This window comes from Cyanistes caeruleus, chromosome 9 (assembly GCF_971803275.1).
Source record: "Cyanistes caeruleus chromosome 9, bCyaCae1.hap1.1, whole genome shotgun sequence".
Lineage (NCBI taxonomy): Eukaryota > Metazoa > Chordata > Aves > Passeriformes > Paridae > Cyanistes > Cyanistes caeruleus.
This window is the reverse complement of record NC_141709.1, coordinates 9,775,980-9,801,506: the sequence shown is the minus strand read 5'-3', so window position 1 is coordinate 9,801,506 and position 25,527 is coordinate 9,775,980. Positions and strand designations below refer to the sequence as shown.

The window sequence follows — 25,527 nt, the reverse complement described above, 5'->3', positions numbered from 1 at the left end:
TTCCATTGCCTTTATCTGATCATGTTAAGCAGACACTGTAAAAACAATATTAATAAGTTTTAAAAGAAATAGACAACAGAGTATTGTCCTTTGCTGTATTTCTGTTGTGCTCCCCAGTTCAGTGAGTCCCCCAGTGAGACTCTCCCAAAACAGATGCTGCTTTGCTTGCTCCCCACCTTCCTCTCCCCGTTTCTGGGGATGGAGTTGAGAACTGGAGACACAAAAGGTGAAAATCACCAGTTGAGAACAATTTACTGGAAAGAGCAATGAGAGAAGAAAATAAGTGGTAAAAGCAACAAAATTAACAACAGAGGTGTCCAAAGAGAGGGTGAATTACATGCAAAATGCTCACCAGGCCTGGGACAAATGAAAAACAACTGTGGACAGCTTCCCTCCAGCCACCACACTTCAACACCCTTCTCCTTTTCCCCTTTTCCCCTGCCCTGGCAACTACCTAAGGAGGAATAGAATAAAATAATATCCTGGGCATGCCCCCTTCCACTGGTCTGGGCTGGAAGCAGGACAATTTACTATCATGAATCCAGAAAAAAAATTAGTATTTCTTGCTTAAGTGTAAAACAGTAACAGAGCATGCCAGCTATGCCCCTGTAGAAGTAGTGTAAGCTAAGTTATCATTGAAGAATTTCATACTGCCTGTCAAATAGAAGAAATAAAATATAATCCAGAGATATCCTCTGAATAATTTTTGTCTGAGTGTTAAGGTGCTGAAATTATTCCAGGGGACTCCATTCACATTCGACCAAAATGACTTGACATTTAGGCATATTTCTGCAACATCTTGCAGGTTAAAAGGTAAAACCAGGATAATTTGTTTCTGGTTGTCAAGCACAATAAATCACTGCTGCTATAGCTCACATAGGGAAAAATCTGTTCCTGAGTAATTTAATACTTAGAAGTAATAAAACATCCTTTAGTAAAAAAATGAAGTAAATAAAACTAAATAAAACCAGGATTACTGAGGTAAATAGCAGACTGCTGTCATGGACAGATGCAAAAACATGATCATTTGCACTCTAGTGAGGCTGGAATTAGACTGGAAATGTATCATATCAATAATGATGTAATTGTGATGACTTGATCTTTATGAAATGCCTCAGGATGTGCTAGAGACATTACCAGTGAGTAAGAATAGGTGAGCCTTAGCCTGAATAATACACTTTAAGAGAAGGAAAGGAAATAGAAGAGAGGAAGTAGGAAAGGGGAAACAAAGAAAAACTGGACTAAATGAATGTCAGGGGTTTCTCACATATGAGTTGACATCTATTGCTAGATCAGTTGTGCCTGGAGGTAGAAGATACCATGAGTTGAAACTATTTATTTGTTGAGCAAACAAATCTGGCAAGGATAGAAGTTGTCCTGAGTTTGTCCCTTACACTCAGGTGCTCCAAGCTACATCAGTGCAGATTGATGACTCCTCAGAGTCTTTGAACAGTATCTTTCAGAAACCTCAATATCCAACAGACATTTTTGCTTCTTGCTTCAAACCACAAATCAGCTTGTGTTGTACATCTGAACTCTGTGCACCAGGCAAATGCAGGATGAGGACACTTCTGCTCCTCAACATTCTACTTGTTGGTTTGTTTTTTAATAATCAGAGCTTGCATTGCTTAGAAAATTAGGAAACCATGAATCCTGCTGAAATCAATGCTTCATCTGAGTGCATGGTTTATCCAGAGCTGCTGAATCCCTAATCCTTACATGGAGCTCTTTCCAAACAACCAGACAATCAGATACACTTTGGTTCAGAAAATATTCTTTACCTTCCCTGTATGTTACAGAAAACTGAGACAGCGTGTGCTTTGGTATTGAAGAGGACTCCTGCAATTATATAGACATAACATGAGACAATTTCCCCCATAGGAAGATTATATTGCCATGGTAACCAAGAAAGGAAGTTGATTTAGCATTGGAGTTCACATTTTCTTCAATTTCTATATTAGTATTTGCTCATGGCAGTTACATCATTTAGAACCAAAGAACTTTAATCAAAGTTATAAAATTTCTGGAAGCAGAGGGAGTTTGCTTACATTATGGGAAAGTAGTATTTCTCCATTCTAATGAGTAGACTTTAATATAATTGGAGAATGGTTTGGCTTAATCCTTAAAGATCCTCTGGACCAAGCCTCCTGCCATGAGCAGGCATAACTTCCACAATGGAAGACAGCAGAGTGGAGCAGTGACTTTTTTTTTTGTGAACAATGCAGGAAATAGTTTTCTGTTGAACCTGCAGCCTGTGGAAGTGAGCTGTCTTGGGGGAAGAAGAATCTGTTAATAATGATTGTCAATGAGGGTTATCCAGCCTACATTGCTCATCTGATTTCCTGATGCCACCATTACAATTTGGGATTATATCAAGCAGATCAGAAGTGAGCAAAAGTTCTTGGCGTGGGACAAGAAGAATTCCCACATGGCTTTAGTCAATACCTTTTCAAAGCATGAGATTAAAGTAAAGGCTAACACATTCTAGAAAGAAGGTCTTGTCTTTGGTGATAATGTTACCATAGTGGGTTTTATTCTCTTGGTCACAAAGGATGATCCAGAAGGGACCTGTTCTCTCTCAATAAAAAGGGAAGAGTAGCTTTGCATTGACTCAGCTGTTCAAGTGTGGCCGTGTTCTGCTAAAAATATTTAAGAATGAACATTTTTTCAATGCTGAGCACTAACAGAAACAACTGAGAAAAATTATTGTTTGAAGTACTTTTTCCATTTTTCCCCCTTCCTTCTAGGTTTACTTTTCTGTTTTAAACTCAATCTATATTGCACTCAAAGCCTTATATATAGGAAGTAAAGCCTCCTAGTATCTACAGCTGAGCTTGGTGTTATGTTCAGTGCCTAAGATCAAATTTCATTCTTTCTCAAGCAGAGTAAGATAGAGGAAATTGTGTTGAATCATCAGAATCCTCAGCCTTTACTGAGAGCAGTATGAAGTTCTGGTGGTCTCTTAATCTTGAGTACACTTCAGTGAATTTTTTCACCTTTCTATGACACAATTTTCCTCATTCTCATTAGTTCCTATTTAAAACTTGTAAGTGGCACAATAGCCTCTGCTAGATTTGACTGATGTAAGAAGCTTTGCTCGTTAGCAAAAACTCCCTGGGTCTGTCAGGTCTTTATCACTTATGATACTCACAGAGTTTATGCTAAAAGAAGTTTCAAGGCAGTAGATATTTGAACACCAGGTGATTGATACAGCAAGCATGAGCTGTCTCAAACCCAGACAAGTCCCGAGACTCTTTGTGGCCTGCGGAAGAAAATTTTTGCTAGTGATGGTAAAAATCATCATTAGTAGAAAAATTTATCAGAAAAAATTATCTAAAGAATAATACTCTGTGATATAAAACTAGAGAGAATCAGCAGGTAATAGTCAAGGTAACCAAAAGCATTTATAGTAAAATAAGGCTAACTAAGCACATCTATCCAATTCCTTCAAAACTTTGTTCTTTATGAAAGGTGCATTCTCCAGGCAAGAAAAGAGCAACTTGTGTCTTCCTTTAAAATGAACTCAGTAGTTTCTGATATTCAGTTCTAGACCATGGTGCTCAGATTCCATGCAAACTTCACAATGAGGCAGAGAAATTAGGAGATCCTGTCTCAAAACCATCACCAGCTTTTGGACCTTCCTCCTGAGTTTGCTCTTACCAGAAAAGAAACCTTTTATAAATTCATTCTTATTCACACCCAGTCTTTTATGACCAAGAGTAGCTGTCCAGTCCTCCTGAATACCTCAAGGTTTTGATATGATTTCCTTAATTAATATCCAAATTTTTTTCTTGAAACCTAATGTTTTTCGTATTATCTTCTCATGAATAAATACCGTTACATATCTTCCCATGAAGATAAAATGGGTATAGTCCTGCTTTTGAAAATGAAAATTCTCAGAAGTAAGCTAAATATGATTTCAAAATCCATAACCTCTTCTAGCCACATTTCACATTTAATTGTAGTGACAGTCATGAGATAATTGCAATATAAAAAATCAACGTGAAAACAACTGACCTAAACATTAAGAGTTGTTGAAGTGTCCAAAAATTTCATCAAAACCTCAGACGAAGCATACCTAACATGTTAAATCAGGTGAGAAAGTCTCTTGAGAGATAAGGTATCTTAGATTAAATTACAAGCCCAGACATCTTAAGCATTTTATTTTTTGGTGCCTGTCACCAAGTGAGAACATAATGTAAACACAATGTGGACATAGCTTGGTAGAACCTATGGATAATATCTATGATCAACCACAACATTATAAATAAATATGCTGAAATACCCAAGCACCCACAGAGTTCTAAACAGATTTAGGCTGCTTTCTGAATGTAATTAATGTTTATAAAAGAGACTATGATTTTCCCTCTCCTGGGAAACAAAATGTATTTCTAGGTTAACTAGACTGTCAGATTAACAAAAGCTGATTCTATAGATATGTATTAACAAAGAGATGCTTAAAATATAATTATTAAAAACCCCTCAAGATCTCAGACCATTTGTCGTGGTTTTAAACCACTAACTAAGAAAATTACTTACTTCTTGCTGTGAGATATGGATTAGAATAAGAGCAAAACAGGCATACAACTTAAAAGGGGAAAAAAAAAGAAAGTTTATTGACAAACTACAATAATAAGAACACCAGAATAAACTTCCAGAAAAACCTTTCCATCCCCTATCTACCCACTATTCTCTTGTTCACATGACAACAGAGACAAAAACTCTGGAACTCTGATGGTTAAAACAGTCCCAATTCTTGCTAGTCTTTTTACCAATCTTTATAGAGAAACAGAAGTTTCTTCCTGTTAATTTATGGAGTTTCTCACAAGAAAACTATTTTTGTTATAGTTTTCTATTGCCCTAATGTTAGCTGTCCAGAGATGCTATTATTAGAGCCCACTCCTCCCATTCTCACATCACTCTGAGGTGTGTATGGGCCATGCGTCTAGAGATAGCATTTTTAAGGATAAGTTATTCAAAGGCAAAAAAAGAAAAAAAAAGTCTTCTTCATCTGTTTCTGTGAGCTTCACCAGAAAACAGTTTTCTCATGGCCTCTCAGGGCTTCAAATCTCTCAACAGTTTTCTCATGGCCTCTCAAGGCTTTTAATCTCCCAGTACTTCACTATACTATAATTACTCTTTACTCAAATTTACACTTTGAACACTATTCCTCTCTAGATCCTATATCATGAATTAAAGGAGTTCTTTTCAGGACTTCATTGTCCATCTCCATAGTTTTAACAGGGAGATATTTCAGCTTAATTAAAGCATCTTCTTAATTCTCTACCTTTCCTGAAGCTTCTTTTCTTTCCTGTCACTGGTAGTTTATAAAGTCTCTTTTCATGTTGATCTCTCTCTCTCTCTGGATAAAAAGATTAATCCGCAAGTCTCATCTGGGTAATGAAAGAGTTAAAATCTTGCCCAGGCTTTTGTAGATGGTTCGGAGATCTCTGCCGAACAGGAGCTGGAGCCGTCTGCGATGGAAAGTTCCTCATGGCTGCTCTGGAGCGTGTGGTCGCTGCTCCAACCCGCTGCAAGTCCAGGGCCTCTCTCTCTCTTCACTCGGCAGTTTCCAGTGAATTCAGCTACAGCAAAACCTGCAGCCGAGCCAGAGATCGGCCCGGCCCGGGCCCGAGGAAAACCTTCCCCAGGCCCCGCCATCTCCCGGCCGGGAGACGGGGCAGGCCCGGCCCCATCCCCGCCCGGCCGCATGGCCTGGGCAGGGACGGGAGGCCTGGAGCTCTGCCACCCTCCACAGCCAGGAAACAAAGAGAACCCAGAGAGCTCTGCTTTTACACTTTAAGGTAGGGTTCACAAGCTGATCCCACTTTTCAATGGCCTAAACTGCTGTCAATTCCCAGCAATGACCGATAATTGGTCAGGAGAAAAGACTCCAAGCACTTCCCAGCAACTCCAACTCCCTTAAAGGTAAAGTAACTCCATGACACCATTTACAGTGGATATCTCACTCCGTCCAATATTCCTATATAATAAAAAATTCCTAATATAACATAAAATATTAATATTTAACATATTCATATATTATTAATAAATTAGAATAAACAAACACAATATTATTAATTGTAATTATAACTAATAATTTTATGACTTAATAAATTAATATAACATTAATATATATCATAGTAATTCCTAATAGTTTGGGTCATACAATAGTATCATGTAAATAAATCCAAAATACCTATTTTAGAATTTGTTTTTACCTCTGGGATAATGCTAGTAAATTAAAATTTGTTTATTTCTTTGGCTGTGAAGGTATGAAGATACAGCTAGGATTCCCTCTTCATAGCACTCCAAATATTTTTCTTAGAAGTTCAAAAGAGTTTTTTTAGGTTTGTTGACTTTTTAAAAAAATATTTATGTATCCATTTTTCAGTATTTCAGGAAATAAGTTTGTTACCTGGTCTTAGGTTCTCATTTTTATGGTTTTCATCATGTAATTGGTTTCTGAAGTTACCTGCACAGAGATAATATAGTGAGTATTGCTTGCATTTGTTGCCAGTATTTGCTTGAGATTGAATCCTGGCACATATAAAAATATGGTAGTTTGATAAGCTTTATGAAAGCATCTTTAACCATGTCAAACCTGGGAAAGAAACAGGAAGTTACAGCTGTGTCTGGAAATTCATTATATGGAATGTCTACTGTGTCTGCATCTGTCTTAAATGTTCTTTATCCAGGCCTTATTTTGATGTTTCTCTGAAAATAAGAGAGCTCTTCTACTATTTCACTTGAAAGTGCAAATTCAAATGTGACTTTCTAACTCTGCTGAAGCAAAAAGCTGTATATTTGGAGGAATCATCTATTTGAAGTCAAACTCTTAGCATCATGGAAAGACTGAAAAAGGGCCCATTTCTGCTACATCTCAGTTTCTATCCCAGTATGGATCCCCGAGGGACACCACTCATTGCTGATTTCCATTTGGATGTTGGCTGTTGACTGCTACTTTTTGGAAGTGACCACCCAGATATTTGATTCCTTATCCATCAAACAAAGTCCATCCTGCACATCTGTGTCTCCCCAATTTAGTGAGAAGGGTGGTGTATGGAACCATGGAAAAGAAAAAATGAGCAGATAAACGTGTCTGTAGCTCTTCCCTTTTCCACTGATGCATCATAGAAAGACACTGTTCTAGACAGGCAATGCCAATAAATTAGACATGATTCAGTCTGGTCAGTATTGATCAGAATTGATCAGTCTGATCCAGTGTTGCCTGGTTAGCATTCATTTGTATCTTCATGCTTAAAGACTAATATCACAATATAGATAAGTTAAAATCACGTTGGGAAAGAAAAAGGCAGCTTCTCTTCCTGGAAAATATGCTTAGAGATGCTACTAAATGATTAGAAAATCTGATTAGATCTAATAAAGTAGTATTTTTACTTGCCACAAATATTAATCCTAATAAAGCTTGAATCAGTCCACTGAATGCTAAATTATATTATAGGATTTTATTATAAAACTACAGGAGAAGCTTGAATTGAAAGTTCCAAGAGCCTACATAATGGAAAAATTCTAAACACATTAAATATTACTCTACATCTACTTTTTGCATAGGGTTTCCTATCAAGGTAACACCAAGGGAATTCATCATCAGGCACCCCTTTCAGTTTTTTTAGATTCCAAATGTGCTGCTGGGAGAGCCCAGACACATGTGAAACCATTGAGGGCAAATAGGTGATGCTGGTTTTGCTGTCCTTAGTTCTTAATAATATTAATGGAAATTGTGAGCTACTTTCAGCTCATGTTCAGACTGATCTTCAGCTGAAAAGGGTGAGAGAAAAGAAATACCTTATTGCACTTTTTATCTTAAATTCTTCTACCGGATTCTTCTACCAAAATCCTACCAAAATCACAAGACCAAATACCAGCATCAGGTTCAGGATGAAATAACAGAAGGCAAAGAGGGAATACAGAAAGCCAATGAAGACAACTATTCTTATTCAAAACTAATCTCTAAGCCTGCAAAATCTGCTTGTGTGTTTCAGCCACTCCAGCCTTTCATCCTGAGTCTTGTCCCAATATTAACTTTTCATGCATGTGTGTTCTTGAAGCAAATTTCTTTAGTGTCACAAGACTGCCTGAGGCTTGACTTCAGAGCAGGGATATTGACAGCTACATTAAATGTGAAGAAAAGGAAAGCATTTTTTAAAAAGCCCAAGAATAAAACCAGAAAGTTACAGGAAAGCATTGTGACTAGGAAAACCCCACTGTTTCTGAAGTTCCTGCTGTAACACTGGAAATACCTCTGACTGATCCCAGCATGAAAATGATGTGGGAATTGAGACCATAGCCCCAATTGTATTCAGAGCAGCATCATAACCTAGGAAGCACTGCTTTACCAAATATAACGGGGTTTTGAGTTCATTATTCATTTAGAGATAAAAGATGCCTTTGTAAAATTTTGTTCCCAGTAGAAGTAGTGTGTGAATCTGATACTATGAACCATGTTCTGTCTTTTACAGACTCATATCTGAGTTCATGAGTTAACCTTACATAAATACACTTTAAGAGATCTCCCTCATATGGTTGTCAGGGAAAAGTGTCATAGCTGTGCTGAATTCAATCTACACTTTACAGAACTCTGAGCACCTAATCTGTTCTGGAGCATTCTCCTCTATGTAGAGCCATATTTTATTTTTAAAACAAAAAAATGAATTTTAATAAAAGAGACTTTTTAATAAAAGAAAAGCTTTATTCTTAGAAGTAGGAATACCTTTTGGAACTCCAAATTAAGTTTAATACTTTGGTATATGAGTTCCATGGGAAAACTGTTTACTAGAGAATATTGTAACTGCTCCTGAGAAGAAATGAGTGGCAGAAACACTGTTTCTTTCCTGGTTCCATGTTGCTCCAGAAAACAATTTAAGGGCGTCTCTGAGGCATGGATTCTTTTTTTTTTTACTTACTCATGGCCCACAAGTATTGGAGATTAGTGACAAGAAAAGGGTGAGGAATGCAACTAACCCTTCACTCATTCTCAGTTGCAAGAAAGGGAAAATATCGGTAAGGCCAATTCTCTTGTTTGAATTGAACTAGAAAATAGGATAACCTGCACAGATGATTGTCCTGGGGTGACTTTATGATACTGGTATTCCCAATCGTCTGGTTTATGTTATATATTAAGTTCTGCACCTTTAAGACTGGCTTTGAGAGCAAGAGAGGGGGAAGAAGAAGCGCGCAGTGTGTTAAGGAAAACATCACTCCCACACACCCCGCTCCTGGACTGTGGTGTCTGCAGCACGGACAGACAGCGGGACAGAGCTTCTCTCTGGCTTTTAGTTAGTTTTAGCTAGCTGAGGCAGAGGAGTTCCCTGGACCTTTGTTTTTTTCCAATTTTCTTGGATCTGTGCAAGCCTGCTCTGGCCTGAACACCCAGCCAAACCCCGGGAGCTCAGGCCTGTGGCCCACCGGGGCCTGGGCCTCGGCACTTTTCCAGCGCCGGAGGGACTGATAAGAACCTGAGCGAGCCGAGCTGCACCACATGAAAAAAGACTTTTCTTCCTAGACTTACCATCCCATCAAACAGCAAGAGGTTTTATTATTTAATATTATTCAATTTCTGTTAAATAAACAGCTTTTTCCACTTCTCTCCACGGAATTTTTTTTTTTTCCCTTTTCCCAGACCCGTTGGTGGGGAGGGGCATTTCCCTGTGGAGATCCCCATTTGGAGTTTTCCTTCCTGATTTACCCTAAACTAGGACAAATAGAGTTCTTGGCGCCCGAACGTGGGGCGAGAGAAAGTGGAAAAACCTGTACTGATTGTTGGTTGTATTTATTCTGTATTGGGATAAAGCAGTCAGTAATCATGTTGTTTAGATACATAATGTCTCTTGGGGTAGAAGCCTTCATGTGGACCTGGTCCCTAAAAGTTTTTGAGGTTTTAATACCTGTCTTTGCCCTCTTTCACAGTAGAGGGGCACGGATTAGAATGGTTATTGTGCTGGGCTCGGTGATAATGATTTATAGGAAGTTTATAGAACTACTGAAGTTTCTGTCAGGTATGTTTAGCTTATGGTTTCTTCGCCCGACCCTGCCTCCCAGACCTAGTAGCACATTTTAGGAGTTTATTGGTAATTGCACCCAGTTTGTTAGAAGACGACCAGGGGATGAGGCTTTTCAGCCTTTTCTTTCCTTCTTCTCCTTTGAATCTGTTATGTCCCTCTTTGAGAATATCCAGTTTCCCCTGAGTGTTAAAGATACCACTTTCCTGGTAGTACAGCTGGTTCAGCTGTTAAGCTTCCTCTATATAGTCTACAGCTTCTCTAAGATGAGGGCTGAGATATCCAGAAGAGCCAACGAGACCCCTGCCCCAGAAGTAGACTCAGGTGTGGGAAATCCTGAGTGGTGTAGAGAATAGGAGAGAATTGGCCAAACTCTGAAAGAATTTTCTGATCCCCTGGAGAATTTTCACGTGAACAAATTCAGAACCCAGATGAAGTAAGGAAATATCTGAAAGAGAATTGATGTGATGATTCTAAAAAGAAAAATCTCATTGCAATAAGCTAGGCCCTAGCGTATGCTTATCGCATGGTGCTAGATACTGTAGGGCAAGCAGATAAATCAGCAGCTACCCCAGTGACTCAGGCTAAACCAGACAGTGAGCCTAAGCCAGCAGCCAAACCAGACAGTGAGCCTAAGCCAGCAGCCAAACCAGACAGTGAGCCTAAGCCAGTGTCTGTTGCTCCTGCCACGAAAGGCATGAAATTCAAAACCAAAACCCATCGGCCAGTAGATGATGATAATGGTGATGCGGGGGAAGCACCCTCAAGACCAGCAACTGACACAAAATCAGAAGGCACTGGTGAACCTTTCTCCCTGAACGATCTTCGTGGCCTGAGAAAGGATTACACTCGATGACCTGATGAATCTATAATTAGTTAGTTAGTCCGTCTGTGGGATGCTGCAGGAGAGGCTACAGTTCTGGATGGCACTGAAGCGAGGCATCTGGGATCCCTGTCACACGATCCGGTTATTGACCAGGAGATGATGAGGGGGGCTGACCCTTATAGTCTCTGGGAACGGGTCCTAAGAAGTGTGGCACAAAGATATCTGTGTGCAGACGATCTCTATATACAGCAAACTCGTTAGAAAACCATAGAACAAAGGATTCAGCGCTTGAGAGAAATGGCAATAGTAGAGATTGTCTTTGTGAGTGACTTAAGTACTAGAAATCCAGACTTGGTGCCATGCACATCTGTGATGTGGCGAAAACTTGTTCGACTTGGGCCACAAGAATACGCTTCTGCTTTAGCAACAATGAAGCAGGATGACCGGGAAGAGACTGTGCTGGATATGGCGAAGAAGCTTCGAGCATATGCAGATACCGTGCATGGCCCCATACAGACAAAAATTGCAGCTATGGAAACACGTATGCAAAACTTCCACAACAAAATGAAGGAGAATTTCAAGAAACTCAAGGAAGACCTTCTTCCAGTCTCAGCAGTACAGACCAGGAGCCCTGGTACTCAACGCAGAAGTTCCCCAGATAGAGAGAAAAAGCTACGAGCTGAGCTGTGGTTTTTCCTACGTGACTGTGGAGAAAACATGAAAAGATGAGATGGAAAATCTACTGCTGCTCTGGCAAAACGGGTGCATGAACTGAAAGACAGCAAGACTCAGGGAGAATACTCCACCAAAAAGAAAGCCACTCCAGTAGCCTGTAGTCAAACTGACAAGTATGATGATAACCAAGCTTAGAGGGGCCCTGCCTCTAGCCAGGTAGAGGCTAGGGAAAACCGTGTCTTTTGAACTGTGTGGATTCGTTGGCCTGGCACATCAGAACCACGAAAATATGAGGCCTTGGTTGACACTGGTGCACAGTGTACCCTAATCCCATCAAGATATGTAGGGGCAGAATCTGTTTCTATTGCTGGTGTGACAGGGGGATCACAGGACTTTACTTTAGTGGAAGCTGATGTGAGCCTGACTAGAAATGAGTGGAAGAAGCACCCCATTGTGACTGGCCCAGAGGCCCCATGCATTTTAAGCATAAACTACCTCCGAAGCGGGTATTTTAAGGACCCAAAGGGGCTTAAGTAGGCATTTGAGATAGCAGCTATAGAGACAGAGAGCATCAAGCAATTGAACACTTTGCCTGGACTGTCAGAGAACCCATCTGTAGTAAGACTCCTGAAAGTAGAAGAACAGCGAGTACCAATTACCACCTCGACGGTGCACCGCCGGCAGTATAGGACAAATCGAGATGCTGTGATCCCCATCCACAAGATGATCCGAGAACTGGAGAGCCAAGGGGTGGTCAGCAAAACTCACTCACCCTTCAACAGCCCCATCTGGCCTGTGCGTAAATCTGCAGGAGAATGGAGACTGACTGTGGACTATCGTGCATTGAATGAAGTGACTCCACCTCTGAGCGCTGCCGTGCCGGATATGTTGGAGCTCCAGTACGAGCTGGAATCCAAGGCAGCAAAGTGGTACGCCACTATTGACATTGCCAATGCATTTTTCTCCATTCCCCTGGCAGCAGAATGCAGGCCTCAGTTTGCCTTCATGTGGAGGGGAGTGCAGTACACCTGGAACCGACTGCCCCAGGGGTGGAAGCACAGCCCCACCATCTGCCATGGACTGATCCAGGCTGCCCTAGAAAAGGGTGAGGCTCCAGAACATCTGCAGTACATTGATGACATCATTGTTTGGGGAAAGACAGCTGAAGAGGTCTTTGAGAAAAGAGAGAAAATCATCCAGGTTCTCCTGAAAGCCGGTTTTGCCATCAAGAAGAGCAAAGTTAAGAGACCAGCTCGTGAAATTCAGTTCCTGGGAGTAAAGTGGCAAGATGGACGGCGTCAGATTCCCACTGAAGTCATCAATAAGATCACAGCAATGTCTCCACCCACCAGCAAGAAGGAAACGCAAGCTTTCCTAGGTGCCATAGGTTTTTGGAAGATGCACATTCCTGAGTACAGCCAGATTGTGAGCCCTCTTTACCTGGTCACCCACAAAAAGAACACTTTCCAGTGAGGCCCTGAACAACAACAAGCCTTTACTCAGATCAAACAGGAGATCACTCATGCAGTAGCCCTTGGCCCAGTCAGAACAGAACCAGATGTGAAGAACGTGCTCTACTCTGCAGCCGGGAGCCACGGTCTGTCCTGGAGCCTTTGGCAGAAAGTGCCTGGGGAGACTCGAGGCCGACCACTGGGATTCTGGAGCCGAAGTTACAGAGGGTCCGAAGCCAACTACACTCCCACAGAGAAGGAAATTTTAGCCACCTATGAAAGAGTTCAAGCCGCCTCAGAAGTGATTGGCACAGAAGCACAACTCCTCCTGGCACCCCGATTGCCAGTGCTGGGGTGGATGTTTAAAGGAAAGGTTCCTGCTATCCACCACGCCACCGACGCTACATGGAGCAAGTGGATCGCCCTCATCACGCAGCGCACCCGTATTAGAAACCCAAATCACCCTGGAATTTTGGAGATAATTACAAACTAGCCAGAAGGTGAAAACTTTGGTCTCACTGATAAAGAGGAGCAGGAACAAGTGACTCGGGCTGAAGAAGCTCCACCGTACAACCAACTGCCAGCAGAAGAAACGCGCTACGCTCTGTTCACTGATGGTTCCTGTCGCGTCGTAGGGATGAACCAGAAGTGGAAAACAGCCGTATGGAGCCCCACACGACAGGTCGCAGAGGCCACTGAAAGAGAAAGTAGATCAAGCCAACTTGCTGAACTCAAAGCTGTTCAACTGGCCCTGGACATTGCTGAAAGAGAGAAGTGGCCAAAGCTCTACCTCTACACAGATTCATGGATAGTAGCCAATGCTCTGTGGGGATGGCTGGAAAGGTGGAAAAAGGCCGACTGGCAATGCAGAGGAAAGCCAATCTGGGCTGCTGATGAGTGGAAAGACATCGCCACCAGAGTAGAGAAACTGTCTGTGAGGGTCCGTCATGTAGATGCCCATGTCCCCAAGAGTAGGGCTAATGAAGAGCACCGAAACAATGAGCAGGTAAATCAAGCTACAAAGATAGAGGTGTCAAAGATAAACTTAGATTAGCAACACAAGGGAGAGTTGTTCCTAGCTCGATGAGCCCATGACGCCTCAGGCCATCAAGGTAGAGATGCCACCTATAAGTGGGCACAAGACCGAGAAGTGGACCTAACCATGGACAGTATTTCCCAAGTTATCCATGACTGTGAGACGTGTGCCACGATCAAGCAAGCCAAGCGGTTGAAGCCGCTATGGTACGGTGGGCGTTGGTCCAAATATAAATATAGGGAAGCCTGGCAGATTGACTACATCACACTGCCCCAAACCCGCCAAGGCAAGCTCTGCGTGCTCACAATAGTAAAAGCCACCACTAGATAGTTAGAAACCTACCCTGTGCCTCATGCTACAGCCCGTAACACCATCCTGAGACTTGAAAAGCAAGTCCTCTGGAGGCATGGTACCCCTGAGAAGATTGAGTCAGACAATGAGACTCATTTCAAGAATAACCTTATAAACAGCTGGGCTAGAGAACATGGCATTGAGTGGGTGTACCATATCCCTTACCATGCACCTGCTGCGGGAAAAGTAGAGAGGTACAATAGACTGTTAAAGACTACCTTGAAAGCGTTGAGTGAAGGATCTTTCAAAAATTGGGAGCAGCATCTAGCAAAGGCCACCTGGATAGTTAACACCCGAGGTTCCACCAATCGAGCAGGCCCAGCCCAATCCGAGCCCCTGCATAAAGTAAACGGAGACAAGGTCCCAGCAGTACATCTCAGAGGTTTGTTAGGAAAGACAGTTTAGATCAATTCTACTTCGAGTACAGACAAACCCATTTGTAAAGTTGTTTTTGCTCAAAGACCGGGTTGCACATGGTAGATAATGCGGAAAGATGGAACAACACAATGTGTACCTCAGAGAGATCTGATAGTTAAGTGAAGATTATGAATAAATGCCCTTGTCTGTATATAATGTATGTATTGTAGGGTTAAAATATATATATATATTAATTTTAATAATAAGTTGACGATATGGGGATAAGGGGTGGAATGTCCTGGGGTGACTTTATGATACTGGTATTCCCAATCGTCTGGTTTATGTTATATATTAAGTTCTGCACCTTTAAGACTGGCTTTGAGAGCAAGAGAGGGGGAAGAAGAAGCGCGCAGTGTGTTAAGGAAAACATCACTCCCACACACCCCGCTCCTGGACTGTGTTGTCTGCAGCACGGACAGACAGCGGGACAGAGCTTCTCTCTGGCTTTTAGTTAGTTTTAGCTAGCTGAGGCAGAAGACTTCCCTGGACCTTTGTTTTTTTCCAATTTTCTTGGATCTGTGCAAGCCTGCTCTGGCCTGAACACCCAGCCAAACCCCGGGAGCTCACGCCTGTGGCCCACCGGGGCCTGGGCCTCGGCACTTTTCCAGCGTTGGAGGGACTGATAAGAACCTGAGCGAGCCGAGCTACACCACATGAAAAAAGACTTTTCTTCCTAGACTTACCATCCCATCAAACAGCAAGAGGTTTTATTATTTAATATTACTCAATTTCTGTTAAATAAACAGCTTTTTCCACTTCTCTCCACGGAATTTTTTTTTTTTCCTTTTCCCAGACCCGTTGGTGGGGAGGGGCATTTCCTGTGGAGATCCCCATTTGGAGTTTTCCTTCCTGATTTGCCCTAAACTAGGACAATGATTAAAGATTAGGGATACATATAGGAATTCTCTGCCCATTTGTACTGAGAGAATTGCCCTGTATTTAATTTCATGGTGATTTTTTTCCTCTCCTTGCTCCAAATCTTTGATATATTTATTCTTAGTAATTATGTTTTATGGTTTAATAAAATCATAATCTTGGCGATTGGATTGGCAAGCCTCAAGAGAATTTATGGGGTTTTTATGGGCACAGTGGTGCAGAAACAACATTCCTATCACTACATGTCTTCTTACAGAAAACTTACAACACAAAACTGGCTCATCAATGGATTGACATAAAATAATGAAATATCATCCCAAACTATCCTGCATGGATTAAAACACCAGGATTCAAACCTTGGTAGTGACATGATGGAGACCTTGTTAAAAAAAATTATAGTTTAAAATGTACTGTTGTTTTTTTTTTTTTGATCTTGAACATCTTGAAATTTGGCATTGAATAAAGTAGAGGTAGAATGAGCCTTCTTCCTCATCAACAAATGCAATTTATTATTTTTTGTGTTTTTAAGACTTATCTTACAGACTTTCAAATGAAATAAAGAGAAAGGATCATATAAGACAAGTTATGAGAAGTTCAAAACACTGGGAAAGCAAAAGCTTTTTTATTTGCAAGCCCAATGTAGTGTTAGTAGGATGTTCTGTTTGTTCAACTGCTCCACCAGCTCAGAGGATAATTTAAATAAGCTTTCACAATTCCAGACTACAAGTTCTTTTTGGTAATTTTTTACTAGCATTTACAAAATTGGACCCCAATACTTTAGCAGGCCTCAACCTACTAAATTGCTGGGCAAAAAGTAACAAATATCCAGTAGTCTTGAAATATAGATGTTTCTATACAAGACTGTGTGTTTTCTTAAGATTTTATTTTTTTTCTTTCATTTCTTTTCTAATGCCATCTTTCAAACTACATTACATTTTCCAATAACAGTAGTTCTCTGCTTACTTCCTCTTTTGCTTTCAAATAAAGTACTGTATCCCCTTTGCATTTCTGGTTTTTTCTCTATTGTATGTGGGTTTTTTTCTTGCCCTTGGACTAAAAAGTAAATGGCTCCAAACCCACAGTATCCCCTTTTTTTTTTAAAAGGTGGAAAAAAAATCAGTGGTGGCTTTTTTTTTTTTTCTTTCTGAATTAACAAGAGGAAAATAAAAACTGAAGTGATAGAAGTTTTGAAATTTTTATATCAGTCTCAGGCCTGACTTGATGCTTCATTGTGCTCATAGCACTATTTAATAAAAATAAATAGTGTTGGCACTATGGGAATTGAATTTCTAAACAGTACCTTACAGTAAACCTTACAGTAAAACCTTACAGTAAAAAGTGTTAGTTCAAACTGACCTTCTCCCATGGTTTGATGGTTGTAAGTGTTCACTTCTCTGTGGGTGCAAGTCTGAAACAAGAACAAGAGTGCATTGCAATGTTTGAAGAATCTATCTACCTCCCTACTTTCTTTTTTAAGTATCAAGAATATCCAGATGGGGAGAGAGAAAACATGATAGGAACAAATGGTCAGTTTTCAGAGCAGAGTTTTAACTGTGTTCTCGGGATTTGTTTTCCTACATCTTCATAAATCATTAATCTATAGACAAATACACAATGCCTACACCATCTCTCCCTCAAATCCTCTCTTTTCATAAATGAAGTTCTAGGGCTTAGACAACAGGCCTGAGCCAGAGCTGACTCATATGAATCTTGTATTGTCTGTGTTAGTCATTTAACCATAGAACCTTGTATATGCTAACTGGTTTAACATCAAACCAGCTGCTTTAAAAACTTCCACATGACCTTGTGTAATTATCTGCAAGCTATCTTATTAAATGTATCATTTTTAGAAAATTTCCCAACTGACAGCAACAGATGCTTGTTAGTAAGAACCCCCAGGTCCCCAGCAATGGCCTGGGCTCTGGCCAAGCCCAAGTCCTGGTTGGTTGGTGTTGGAGTCAGAAGCACAGGATTTGTGCCCTTATCTGTGGTACCTGGCTCTGACACCCAAGAAAGCACTGAATTTCACATAACACCATGGAGACAGCTGTTAAGGTTAAAAAGAGAAATTTGAAATGTGAGTGTGTAAGTTAGAGTTCTTTCTTAAGTCACTGGGTGAGAAAGTCAGAGTTTAAGGTTTAAGCTATTTTAAAAAATAAGAGACAACATGGAGAATTTACAATGTTGTCCCTTTCTCCTTCTTCCTCCTTCATCTTCTTCTTCTAGGGATTTTTGGGTAATAACAAGTGATTGGATAGAAGATGCCACAGTGCAGCACACAGGTGTCGGGTGATTGGGTCACTAAGAAAAATTATTTACTGAGCATTTGTTAATTGGACAAATAGACATATCAAAGACCTTGAAGCAGTTCTTGGTTAGCCATTTTGCACCTCTCTATCTTAGTGTATATAGCTCCTTGTACTCTGTATATATGTAATACAGATAAGAGAAGAATAAACAGCCAAGTCTGAATATGAGAAGATAACCTCTGTCTCATCACTCTCAGTCCTGGGGAAAAGAGTCCTGTTATTGATGTCACATCCTGACAGGGGGGTTCATGTGAACTCTTCCTTTCTTGTACCCTGTCATTAGTATTGTTCTAAAATTGTTTGTTTTCTCATCCCAGTGACAAAGCCAGCTCACTTAATGAAGAGGAAGCAGAGCCCTCAGAACAGGAGGAAGAGGCAGAGACAACCAATCCCTAACCCAAGGTGAGCTGTGAGCCATGGGAAAATATTTCAGGTGCCAGTTGGGTGAGCCCCTGGTGACCCAGCTGGGATATCACAGCCCATTACATGAAAATAGATGGCAGTCTATTTTCTATGAACCCTGTCCCAGGATGTGAGCATTGACAAGGTGATTGGGAAAAGGACAAAAACTCTCAGCCTCTGAAGGTAACTCCTGTCAAGCATGAGGACAAGGGATTCTTTCAAGGATGATCTAATACTGCACCCATGCAGCTGGAAGGCCATGGGGAAATGGATCCAGCTCCTGAGAGAATCATCTGTCCTGGAGGGAGTCTGTAGGGATTCAAACAATGAGCAGTCCCCTGTGGATCCAGCTGAGGGAGGTCTCATGTACACCATCCATGAGGTGGAAGTTTGCACAGAGCTCCATCATTGTACACCATCTCATTGGCAGTGATGTCATGGAAAGAATGGGAGCAAACAGTGCTTCAGGTGACTGCCTGTGACCCCAGCAGAACAAAGATCATCTTTTTTCCTCCCCAGTGACTCCACTTTACTTCTCAGCTGTGGACTGTCCAAGACTGCAGGCAGATTTGAAAGACTTAATCATCTCTAAATTTTATATCACCTGCAAACGATAGCATGCTCACCAGGAATTGTGATTTTGTGAATAAACCAAATAATTTTTTATTTTGCCAGTTGAGGGGGGCATTAGAAAGGCTACAGACACCAATGGAAAGAATGGTCTTATTTTACTATTGATATTTAGGCATCACAAAAATAAAAGGATACATTTAATAAAACATTTACTATGTGTATGGCAACAAGAAAAATAATGTGCCTAATCATTACAAGAGGGAGAATAGTGATTGAGAAAGACACATCACCAAATACTTCACCATCATCCAGATCTGCTGGGGAGGCCCTGTTGCACCAAGGGCTTGAAGAACTTTCCCAGTAACTGGGAGGTCTCACACAGTGCATCCACTCACAGGTGAGGTTCCCAAAGCTGCTGTAAGGGGGGTCCAGCTTTTATACCACACTTCCCAATCTTTCAGGATGTGACATCAATAACAGGGCTCTTTTCCCCAGGACTGAGAGTGATGAGACAGAGGTTATCTTCTCATATTCAGACTTGGCTGTTTATTCTTCTCTTATCTGTATTACATATATACAGAGTACAAGGAGCTATATACACTAAGATAGAGAGGTGCAAAATGGCTAACCAAGAACTGCTTCAAGGTCTTTTATATGTCTATTTGACAAGTTAACAAATGCCAAGTAAATTATTTTTCTTAATGACCCAATGACCCGATACCTGTGTGCTGCACTGTGATATCTTCTATCCAATCACTTGTTATTACCCAAAAATCCCTAGAAGAAGAAGACGAAGGAGGAAGAAGAAGGAGAAAGGAACAACACCCTAAATTCTCCATGTTGTCTCTTATTTTTTAAAATAGCTTAAACTCTAACTTTCTCACCCAGTGACTTAAGAAAGCTCTCTAACTTACACACTCACATTTCAAATTTCTCTATTTAACCTTAACAGGTGTCTCCATGGTGTTATGTGAAATTCAGTGCTTTCTTGGGTGTCAGAGCCAGGTACCACAGATAAGGGCACAAATCTTGTGCTTCTGATCCCAACACCCCCCCAACAACAGACAACACCTGATGGCTCCTCTGCCACGCTTACTGACTAGACTGGGACCCCTTCTCCCTCAAAGACACTCCCTTCTCCCTGTGCCCAGCCATGATGTGAGATGGTATAGAATAACTAAGATTCTCCCTATGTCACTTCATCATACTTAGATTCTGGGAAAAAAAATAAAAAATCTTGAAGTTATATAATTTTAGATAATTTGAATTTGAATTTGTACACTAAAAAGTCTAGCCAGAAACTCATGACCATGCATGACAATATTAATAGCCCATTTTTTTATGTCCTAGATTATATACACTTTTTTCAACAGAATGTGATACCTCACATGACTTTTCCTGAATTTAAATGAACAGCAGGAGCACTCTACAAGATCCTCACTGGCATCTGGATTTCCTGTAGTTTGGCTGGTCTATATAAACCAACCAGTTTTTTAGCAGAGTGAATATTAATATTATGGTCTGTGAGATGTAACACAGTAATTTATGGCTTTCTGCATAGGGATGGAGCTGTAAATAAAGCTCCACACAGATGCTCTGGTGCCCTAACACAAAAGGTCAGGCAGGACACAATGCTCAGACAAAGAAACTATGGGATTTCAAGTAGCAAAGCCCCAAAGCAAACAAGTGAAAAGCTGTCCTTGAAAAAAAACATCCAGGTGGGGAGCAAAAGGATACTTAATGGCAGTTTACTGAAAGAGGAAATATAGTGAAAAAAAAGTCAAAGAGTGAAGGAATAACAAGGAAAATGAAACTAAGGAAGGAAATCAATCTCGGCTAATCATTTCAGCAGCTAACAAGGTGTAATTGCAATGATGTATAAAGTGACAAATAATAAATATGTCTGTGCTGAAATGTGAACTTTATTGCACATAATACTCTGTTTTTCATAGAATCATACAACAGTCTGTGATTAAAGATCATCTAGTCCAACTTCCTTGCCAGGTGGATCTTAGAGCAAATCAAATTGCTCAACACTGGCCAAGCTGATATCGAGCACTTTCATTGATGGGGCATCCACAACTTCTCTGTAACACCTGTTTGAGTGTCTCACCAGCCTCATTGTAGAAAAAATTTTCCTTTTAGCCAGTCTAAACCTACTGTCAGTTTGAAAGCATTGCCCCTTGTCCTGTCTCTGCAGACCTTCATAAAAAGTCTCTCTCCACGTGCCTTATATACCCTCTTTACGTATTCAAAGGCCACAATACTGCCTCTCCAGAAGCCTCTTTTCTCCAGGCTAGAAGATCCTGCATTTCACAAGAACTAGGTAATAAATTAAGATGGAAGACATCTCGAGATCAGATCATCCAACAGCTCAGAGTAAGAATAACTCTGAAGTTAGATCAACTGGCTTAGGGCCTGTGTCTGTATTTTGAAAATTATGAGGAATTGAAACACTTAAAAAAAGATAACTCTGGGTGGCTCCAACAGCCTGAGAAACTCGAGGCTACTGCTGCTTTCTGTCCCTCAGCCCATGCAGTCATGAAGTGCTCCCAGCAGGCACACACACACAAAGCACACGTATACACTACACACAGATTACAAGCATCGCCAGCAGCCACATCCATCTCCCTTCTGTGGCTGGGAAGAGTGAGGCTGGATGTTCACATGTGGGCAAACTGGATCCCTCCAGCAGCTCAGACACTCAGCCTGCCCAGTGACCCCACATTCCAGTATTGCCAAGGCCACAGCACTACTCCAGTTTCTGGTACAGACCATCACACACCCCCTAAATCAGTCAGGACTCCCCTGGTAGCACAGCCAGCACCCCACTCACTCACCCCCAGGCCATTCCATTGCTCACCAACTCCTCCAGTTTGATCTTTGCTGGTGTTCACAATACTGGCACACCCACACGTGCTGCAGTTGCTGTCCCTGGGTGGAAAGGACTCGTAAAGCCAGGTTTCCTAACAGGACCTACACAATCTTTCAGACAAACTTTTTCCTGGGTAGGAACAATCTCACTGTTAACATTTTTTTTTTCCATATGTGAAATCAAATTTTTCTTATTTCTTTTGTTATTATGCCCAAAACAAGGCACAAATTCCATTGTGCTTTCTGTTTCACATGCTGACTGTTTGCATAGAGTGCCAGGAGAATATCTGTTTTGGTCAAAGCTAATCTCTGTCCCTTTAGTACTATTTCTTCATTTATTTTTGCTTTGCTGTTTATTTGATGTCCCATTGAATCACTGGATCATAAACAGAATATCCATCTATATAGTTGTACTGCAGTGATGATAAATACAAGAGAAGGAGAAGATTGATTGTTTGCTAGACTCTTCCTAGAAACTGAGAAATCAATTAATTAATGCTGACCACAGTAGGTGAAGGAAACATGCTATATGATGTCAATGCAATGAAGTATTACAGTTTTATGATTACAGCCAAGGCACTGCTTTTGAAGCCATAAGTGGAGTACAGGGAATCTTAAAAGACTGCACTGTAGCTGCTGTCCATGCTCACTGAGGAAAGAAAGCTTTTACAGCAGAGCAGGTCTCACTGCAGGTAAATCATGTCTTCAACTGCCTCAAAACACCCCATCAAAACCCAAATGAAAGTATCTGGGAAAAAACCAAACCCAAAAGAGTCTCTGCATGTGACATCAACTTTCTTTTTTTTTTCTAAATTCTGAATTCCATTTACTTCCTAGCCAATTTCCCCTCCCCCCCAACCTGAGATGTAATTTATGGTTTTCCCATATCTAATTAGCTTAGAATTTGATTGCCTCTATTTAAAAGGACAGAAACAAGCTGTTAATTTCAGACTGAAACCCACAGTGTTGGGAACATCAATACTTTGACCTAACTTTCTTTAATAAAACCAAAATGTTAAAGCCTTTTCCATGTATTTTGGAAGTGGAAGAATTTTACATTTATTAACACCCAACAACATATTCACTGTCTGCTATGATATTATTAAAATGAACTGAGTGTCTAGATCACAGAAAAGTCTTCCTTAAACTCAATTTGTCTGTCAGTCCTTCAGGACTATTACTAAAGAAATGAGAAATAAATTAATAATAATCTCTTGTGTCAGTAGGACATTTAAACTATTAAAATTTAGTGCAAATGCCTGAATTTTTACTGCTAAAGAAACGTTTAATATTTTAAAACTGAGAAGGCAGCAAGGAAATTTATATCAATGCACATTAGCTTAAAAATGTTTGTGCCACTGGTGTACTACCCCATCATCCTCCCCACGAATGCCTTTGTGAATTTTCATTTTCACTTCTCTGTGCTGAATTACTCATGGGAAAAAACCAAACCCAAACAAATACACTATCATTCTCATCCCATAACTAGTAGCTCTGGATTTTAATTAACTGATAAAAACTATTTGGCTAAAAGTAATATCATGTGACTAACATGACCAACAGCAACACAGTGCAGCCTGAGATGGACCATGGATTATGCTGTTTTAAGTAGTAAATTTGCTTTTGTATGCCACCCATTTCTCACCTCTGTAAACATCACACATGTTGAGACTCTAAATGGAAGACTTACAGATTAGCAGATAATTTATTTTTTTTAATTTAAAGAGTAATTTCTACTATATCTGTGGTAGTGGATTGCATGGTGTGTAAAACCAGTCAAATTATTTATCAATGCAACAGAAATGAAAGGAAGGATTTTCTGACAGGTTTGAGGCAAGTTTGCAGCACTGCTGGGATGTGGAAGCCTCATCCATGCCTGTTCAGCCCCCAGCTGCAGTACCCATGTCTGTGCACTCTGTTTTCTGCTGTACACTTGAATCCATTTGTTCTTTGGAGCAGCATCCTGCAGGGCCTAAGAGGAAAGTTTTTTATGGCTTAAACTCTAGTAAAAACCTCCTGCTCTTGAATACTTCACCTTTGCCCCTTGTATTGCATTCCATCACTTATTTGAAAGTTCATGACTTAGTGGTGAACTGAAGGAACTGTTTTTGATGCTGATGCTGGAGAGATTTCTGACTGGGGTCATTGATGCTGCAGAATGTGATTTATATGCTGTCATGGGGTAGCTTTACCTTTAAGACAGCTTGGAGGGAGAGGAAGTTGAATAACATCAAGATAATAACATCACTATGAAGTGATCATAGTAGATGATGTGTAACTGCTGAACAGGACACTTCAGCATGATGCAGTCACTACCATGCTCTCAGCTGGTTTGAATTCAGGTTATATATGGGATACTCCACAGCTGCTTTTAGTGTCTCGCCATGGAACCACTGTCCAAAACCCTGCCTCTTCCTGTTGGGGTGTAATACTGGTAAAATAAAGATTTTTTTTTTTTTACCAAGAAATAGGATTGCAGAGTTAAAACACAAAGCTTAGCCAAGTTATTTGGTGACCAACTGATTTTGCTCAGATGGTAAAGTAGCAGATCAGTTGCAGAAGACAGCCTTCTTTAGACTGCCTTCTTCTGCTGACCTTCACATGATGTGACAGCATAAAATTAAAGAATCTTCTCATGACTACAAGCCTTAGTGTATCTCCTCTTTAATTCATATTTTTCCAAGGAATAGTCTGCATCTGAAGAATTTAAAAAAATATGTAATTGGAGCAGAGGGCTGTACTTTGTGAAAGATATGTTATGACTGAATAAATGTCTCTATGCCATTCAAAAGTGAATGTTCTTATGCGTCCAGACAAAATACTGGCCATCTATGACGTGTAAGCAACTACCTTGGACAAGTCACAAACAGATATAAAAGAAATGCAAGAATCACTGAGAAATTATGAACTAGAAGTGGCAGTGACACACTGCAAGTCAGTTCTTGGAGCAGGGTGTAATTCATATTTCTACAGGGATTGTCCATTAATGCCAGAACACAGTAGAATAGAGCCTCGCTGCAGATTCCCCCCAGACAGTGCTGGAACTTTATTGTTGAGCTGCAGTGACACACTCCCAACTTCCAAACTGTCTCCAGGTGGAGCAATTGAAAACTCAGTACAGGCTGCCCCTTCTCAGCAGGACCTTCTCTTCCAGTCACATCTTTCCTGTCACAACAGTCCCAATGATAAGGAATGTTGGGGATTTTCACAAATGGAACAGGACCGATGGGTGATGCGTCACGAGCTTTTATTTCGAACACCTGTCTCTGTTACAGACTCAGGAGATGGTACAAGCTCACATCTCCATGAGCAGCTGGAGATCTCCTTGTTACAGAACATTTTATAAGTTTTTCAGCCAACAGCATATTGCTCAAGCTTACAGACAATTGTTATAGTCAATCACTAAAAACACATGTGCACCTTCTTTAAACAATGTTTACTCTCTATTAACGATGCACAATACTCTGTTATTGAGCTTAAAACCTTTTGCTGTCTTGGTAAACACATTTTTCTGCAGTCTTAAGGTCTGTCCTTAGCCAAACTTAAAAACTCTACTATTGTTTCATGTCCTTGCATATTGTTTTATTGTATCTTCCTTACTTTGAGGCCTTGCAGCTGCAGCTAGCTCTAACTTCTCTGCTTTTTCTTTTCTGAGGCCCATTTTCACAGCTTCTGAAAGTCTTCTTACCTTTACTCTTTCCCACAGGGAAGGTGT

General features: G+C 40.6%; 1 long non-coding RNA gene across 2 annotated transcripts; it reads left to right on the top strand.

The window, feature by feature from the left end:
- The first annotated feature begins 9,169 nt into the window (after positions 1 to 9,169).
- LOC147651545 (uncharacterized) lies at positions 9,170 to 24,603 on the top strand. 2 transcript variants are annotated; one of them, XR_015274152.1, is made up of 2 exons: positions 9,170 to 9,553; positions 18,281 to 20,855. It is a non-coding gene; the product is annotated as an uncharacterized LOC147651545 (long non-coding RNA). The 2 variants fall into 2 exon arrangements; XR_015274153.1 differs by lacking the exon at positions 9,170 to 9,553 and adding an exon at positions 15,171 to 15,482 and having other exon boundaries at positions 18,281 to 24,603.
- The last annotated feature ends 924 nt before the right edge of the window (positions 24,604 to 25,527 follow it).